Below are 6,656 nucleotides of genomic sequence, written 5' to 3' on the forward strand. Positions count from 1 at the left end.
TCCAATCAGTCATCCAAGTCAATGCACAAGAATCATAGTAAAGTGTCAAGTTTGGGGCTTTAAGTCCTCCACGTTCTCTAACGTCTTGAATAATCTTGAATTTAACACGAGCTTTCTTGCCTTCCCAAATAAAGCGATTCAAGTCTCTCTGCCATTCTTTCAAGTTAAGTTCATTTTTTAAAATAGGTATCATCTGGAAAAAATATGGAACGCTTCACGAATTTGCGTGTCATCCTTGCGCAGGGGCCATGCTAATCTTCTCTGTATCGTTCCAATTTTAGTATATGTGCTGCCGAAGCGAGCACTCCCCCTCCCATTTTTGAAATGCAAAAATTGTAGACCATGTAGGTGGAATAATGGGTCCAAGGATCTCATAATCTCATGGATCTACCCATGTTGTGTTAATTCCACTTTGGCAAACCCTCTTTTTAAAACAGAAAAGGAATTTAGAGAACTCTCTTGGACATCCCCAGGACTTCACAGTAAGCTCTGATTCTCTTCCAGGATCTTCAGTTGACATGCTCTCTCCTTCCAAAATGTTGATCCTTATTAGGTGGATTGGCAAGCGTTACGATCCAGGAGGAATATGCAACATGGAAGACATCAAGATGGGAAATTCTTTGTTCGGATTGGTGCAAGCGAAGATCACAAAATGAAACGAAAGGAACTAGCTGCTTTGTTTGTCTGGATGCGCAAGTGCAAATTTTGGCTTATTGTTCTGAAACGAACAGGAACAATACAAGGATCGCTTCAAACCGATAACAACTGTCAAATATCTCTTATAATAATAATAATAATAATAGTAAAGTTGGAAGGGACCTTGGAGGTCATCTATTCCAACCCCCTGCTCAGGCAGGAAATCCTATACCATTTCGGACAAATGGCTGTCCAGTCTCTTCTTAAAAACCTCCAGTGTTGGAACATTCACCGCTTCTGAAATAGAGCTGGAAGGGACCTTGGAGGTCTTCTAGTCCAGCCCCCTGCTCAAGCAGGAGACCCTATACCATCTCAAACAAGTGACTGTCTAGAGACCTCCACGGTCCCTTCCTAGCCCTGTGATTCTGTGTTCTATGTTCCAATTGTAGATGATAATAATGATGATGATAATGATGTTGGAAGGGACCTTGGAGGTCATCTAGTCCTTCCTGCTCAGGCAGGAAACCCTATACCATTTTAGACAAGTGGCTGTCCAGTCTCTTCTTAAAAACCTCCAGTGTTGGAGCATTCACCGCTTCTGGAGGCAGGTTGTTCCACTGGTTAATTGTTCTAACTGTCAGGAAGTTTCTCCTTAGTTCCAGGTTGCTTCTCTCCTTGATCAGTTTCCATCCATTGCTTCTTGTCCTGCCTTCAGGCGCTCTGGAGAATAGCTTGACTCCCTCTTCTTTGTGGCAGCCCCTGAGATACTGGAACACTGCTATCCTGTCCCCCCTCGTCCTTCTCTTCATTAAACTAGACATCCCCAATTCCAGCAACCGTTCCTTGTATGTTTTAGCCTCCAGCCCCCTAATCATCTCTGTTGCTCTTCTCTGCACTCTTTCTAGAGTCTCAACATCTTTTTTACATCGCGGTGACCAAAACTGGATGCCGTATTCCAAGTGTGGCCTTACCAAGGCCTTGTAAAGTGGTATTAACACTTCACGTGATCTTGATTCTATCCCTCTGTTAATGCAGCCTCTAGTTATTGTTATTCCCCATTCTAGTGGCATGGCCCAAAGATACAATTGCTGTTTTCTACCTTCGTTAACAAAGAGCAAAAAACCCTCCAAGTTTGTCAACAGGTTACTGTTTTAATTGTGCGAAGTTGTGTCTTGCACACTAACTAACCTCTTTGCACCCAGCTCCTGGTGAACGAAACTCTTCCACGGTTAGCTGACAGGCACAAAAGCAGAGGAGACTTTTAAGATGTGAGTTTGTCCTCAGAATTATTATTATTATTTTTTTTACAGGGTCTTAAATTTCAAGGGAGTCAACTAGCAGTCAATTAAGAAGGAGAGGATTTATTTTTTTTAAATCTCTCTTTTCCCTCTCTCCTTTAAATGTCGAATAAAGAATTTGCTTGAATCAGTTTACCAGCTTGTCTATTACTTGTGCAGCTGGCATCACAAAGTCAGCAAGATCACACACACTATTAGTCTGAGGTCTTCATTGACAGGGGAATTAAGTGTCTGTCTGGCCAATGGCTAAAAAATCATTATTTCTAATGCCCCATGTTCGGTTTGATTCTTTTGATGACCATGAACAGATGGGATTTGTTCCTTCTCCCTGCTACAAATCTGTTAATCAAATAAGTCAATATAGATCTGAAAAAAGAAGAAGAGAGAAACAACATCCTCTTTGCAACTGAGCATTTCCTGGTTTCGTTACACATCTTTCTTTTTCTGAACGTTGGTTTTTTGTTTTGCAAAAGACTGACTCTTAAATGCCGTTGAGCTTCCAAAATTGTGCCCAGCTACAAATAAGTAATTTTTGATGGGGTGATCTCTGCTTTCTTACCGAAGAATAAAATTTGAGTTAGGAGTTGCATGCAGTTTTTAAAATATATATACATATATTTATTATGTTTTATCAATGGGAATAAAATACAAAACAGAAAAAAAACAGAAAAAACATACATCCAACCAGTAACACTCCCCAAGTTCTTTCTTTCTTTCTTTCTTTCTTTCTTTCTTTCTTTCTTTCTTTCTTTCTTTCTTTCTTTCTTTCTTTCTTTCTTTCTTTCTTTCTTTCTTTCTTTCTTTCTTTCTTCTTCTTCTTCTTCTCTTTCTCTTTCTCCTTCTCCTTCTCCTCCTCCTCCTCCTTCTTCTTTTCCGTTTCCTTCCTTCTTCCTTCTTCCCCTTCTTTGTCTTCTTCCCCATCTCCTCCTCCTCCTCCTCTTCCTCCTCCTCCTCTTCCTCCTCCTCCTCCTCCTCCTCCTCCTCCTCCTCCTCCTCCTCCTCCTCCTCCTCCTCCTCCTCCTCCAGGGGCGTTTCACGGTAATTAGGGGTATTATTTTCCTTGTGTATTTAATGATGCCGTTAAGTTCCTGTCATGTTACACATCAGTCTTAATTTGACTGGGTATCCTTGGAGCATTTCCTTGGGGGGGCATTTATCTTGGAAAAAAACCAAAACCCACCTCACCTGAAGGATCAGCAAGGGTTGGCAGATGGGTAAAGGAATTAATTGCCGCTAATGAAGCTAATTACCCTCCGGAGAATGCAGGAAGTGACAGCTCCTGCTCGCGTGTCAAGTGAGAGGCCACGGTTCTTTGCCCAGAGACCTTGGAGAGACGGTCCAAGTTCTGGTGGACAATCCAGGAGGGTCTGTTGTCCGAGTGACACTCCAGTAAGGGTTGTCCTCTGCAAATAATTGCCTCCAAACATCTTGGGGGAAATCTGGCTTCTTTTGAATCAGTGTGTGAAATGTTTCAGATTACTTGTTTTTTCAGTCGCCATAAAAGCATTTGTCTCCACTCGTGTGGAGACACGATAAGCTAAGAAAACATTTCATTACTGAGGGATCTAATTCTAGGAAACTCACCGTATTTCTCTCTGGCAGTGATGACTTCATGTCTGATTTATCGTTCCTAGGAATTTCTTTATTGGGCCCTTGCAGGCATCATTCATGCGCAGTGCGCAGGATAGGAAGCCGGGGGAAAGCTGATGAGCATGGAGAGAATAAAAGGTGCTTGGACTGGTTCCAGTGCAAAAGCATTAAAGACACTTGTACTCTTGTATTAATTATGTGTGCGCATAGGGTTGTTCCTCTGGTGCCACACAAGTGGGTGTCCAATTGGGGTCTTTCCTGCAGCTGTTGTGAGAGGTCATGGCCCTGGTCAGGAGCTGATGGTAGCTGCAGGACAAGATACAGTGACTCATCCAGGATAGATTAACTTTATATATGTGTGCATACAGCTATATGTGGACAAATGGTTTCATAATACCTTCTTTAGGTTGTATATCTGGGTGACCTCCTCCTTCTTCTTCTTCTCCTCCTCCTCCTCCACCTCCTTCTCTTCTCCTCCTTCTCCTCTTCCTATTCTCCTTCTCCTTCTCCTCTTCCTCTCTTCCTCCTCCTCCTCTTCCTCTCCTCCTCCTCGTCCCTCTCCTCCTCTTCCCTTCTTCCTCCTACTCTTCTTCTTCTTCTTCTTCTTCTTCTTCTTCTTCTTCTTCTTCTTCTTCTTCTTCTTCTTCTTCTTCTTCTTTTTCTTCTTCTTCTTCTTCTTCTTCTCCTCTTCCCCTCTCCTCCTCCTCCTCTTCTCCTCCTTCTCTTTTCCTCCTCCTCTTTTCCTTCTGCTTCTCCTCCTCCTCCTCCTCCTCCTCTTCTCCTTCTCCTCTTCCTATTCTCCTTCTCCTTCTCCTCTTCCTCTCTTCCTCCTCCTCTTCCTCTCCTCCTCCTCCCTCTCCTCCTCTTCCCTTCTTCCTCCTCCTTTTCTTCTTCTCCTCTTCCCCTCTCCTCCTCCTCCTCTCCTCCTCCTTCTCTTTTCCTCCTCCTTTTCTCCTTCTGCTTCTCCTCCTCCTTTTCCTCCCCCTTCCCCTCCTCTTCCTCTACATTGGAATCTGGTAAACCTTCCCCCCCAGTGCTTTATTAATGCACTTACATTTTTTGATAAGGTCCCTTTCTCTCTCTTCTCGAGAACAGCATCTGATGCTGTTTGAATAATATACACTGAGGGATACCTGGAGGGAACGGATCAGACCCTCACTTGTTGGCCAACTTGAAAGGATAGCTACAAAGCAGAAGCGTCAAACCTCAGTCCAAGCTAGCACCTTTCTTTCCCTCTCAGAGATGGAAAGAGTTGAACCGTGAACTTTCCACTTGGCTCCATCCCTGACTGGCTCACAATGGGGATGGCCCACTGGAAACGGCTTCATCTGGTTTAGGCAAGACAGGCGGTGGACACTCACGTAGCCAGCCAGCCTCAATATATCCTCTTGATCTTTCAAAGGTCAAGCCCTTCACTGAAAAATGTGTTTCTGCTTGCTTTCTTCCCCCTGTTCAGATAATGGTGCAGCTAGTGACAAATCTGAGAGGACACAACTCAGGTCTTTCAGAACATCTACCATCCAGTGGCCTTCAACCAGCTGACAAGGCACATCTGGTTTACGTTCCACGTGTTCAGTAGTTATCCATCAAGATGCTTCCTCTTTCCCTTGATACATAGATCCTCAGCCACAACAAGAAGACTCAATTCCTTGCGTTAGAGAAAAAACCCCCGATGCCTGTTGGCTTAATAATGCAGCCACAACAGGCCCTAATTATGCCTCATAAAGTGCTTTGATTTCCTTTCATTTGTTAGGCTTTTACGAGCCACAAAATCTACTAGCGCTCAATCAGTTAAATAGCTTTGGTTGAGTAATGCTCCAATTCTGTCTTGCTCACCTGAGTAAAAATGTCAGGGAAGGCAGACATGGATAGATCTTCATTGTCAACCCACCGTATCTCTTTTGATCTGCCTTGGTAAGTAAGCCAAAACAGGAGCATGTCTTTACTTGGGGGATTCCTCGAATCACAGACTTGTCAAACCGTATTTTAGCTCAGCCTGGTTGTAGAAAAATTCGTTTTCTTAAATGGGAGGATTGAAAATCTGGAGAAAAGTCAGCAAGACTCAGTTTGGTCTGATGGTTAAGGTACTAAGCTAGGAAGTTGGAGGCCATGAGGTCAAGATCCATCTTGGCCATGAAAGCCAGCTGGGTGACTTTGGGTCAGTCACCAGGAAATGGTGAGTTCTAATCCCACTTTAGACATGAAAGCTGACTGGGTGACTTGAGCCAATCACTAGGAGACAGTGAGTTCTAGTCCTGCCTTAGGCATGAAAGCCAACTGGATGTCTTTGGGCCAACACTAAGAGATGTTGAGTTCTAGTCCCCTCTTAGACATGAAAGCCAGCTGGGTGACTTTGGACCAATCACTAGGAGACAGTGAATTCTAGTCCCATCTCAGGCATGAAAGCCAACTCGGTGACTTTGGACCAATCACCAGGAGACAGTGAGTTCTAGTCCCATCTCAGGCATGAAAGCCAACTGGGTGACTTTGGACCAATCACTAGGAGACAGTGAGTTCTAGTCCTGCCTTAGGCATGAAAGCCAACTGGGTGACTTTGGACCAATCACTAGGAGACAGTGAGTTCTAGTCCTGCCTTAGGCATGAAAGCCAGCTGGGTGACTTTGGACCAATCACTAGGAGACAGTGAGTTCTAGTCCCATCTCAGGCATGAAAGCCAACTGGGTGACTTTGGACCAATCCCTAGGAGACAGTGAGTTCTAGTCCTGCCTTAAGCATGAAAGCCAACTGGGTGACTTTGGGCCAGTCCCTCTTTCTCAGCCCAACTTACCTTACAAGGTTGTTGTTGTGTGGAAAATAGGAGGAAGCTGTGTTGGATATGTTTGCCACCTTGCGTTATCTGTGAACATAATGAAAGCAGGATACAAATAAATGAGATCTCCTCCTTCCCACGGGCTACTAAAGTTGGACTTTTGACTTGGCCTTAACCTCGGGCAGATGCAAACTAGGTTACCAGACCAACGGTGGGGAGAATTTGGAGAATTTAGCCAGATTCCTTCACACAGTAGGGCCTCTTATTGTCCACTCGTGAAGAAGAGTTTTTAAAAAAAAATCCTGTAAGTACAGAAAATGCTAAGAGAGGGGTGATGGGAGCTAACTGGTGAATTGTCCAAG

At 44.1% G+C, this 6,656-nt stretch overlaps 1 non-coding gene across 1 annotated transcript; it reads right to left on the bottom strand.

Moving 5' to 3' along the window:
- Positions 1 to 198: 198 nt before the first annotated feature.
- Positions 199 to 305, bottom strand: LOC114923420. Its single transcript, XR_003810618.1, has one exon. It is a non-coding gene; the product is annotated as a U6 spliceosomal RNA (small nuclear RNA).
- Positions 306 to 6,656: the final 6,351 nt, after the last annotated feature.

The sequence above is a fragment of the Protobothrops mucrosquamatus genome, unplaced genomic scaffold (genome assembly GCF_001527695.2).
Source record: "Protobothrops mucrosquamatus isolate PMUCROS unplaced genomic scaffold, P.Mucros_1.0 scaffold3411, whole genome shotgun sequence".
Taxonomy (NCBI): domain Eukaryota; kingdom Metazoa; phylum Chordata; class Lepidosauria; order Squamata; family Viperidae; genus Protobothrops; species Protobothrops mucrosquamatus.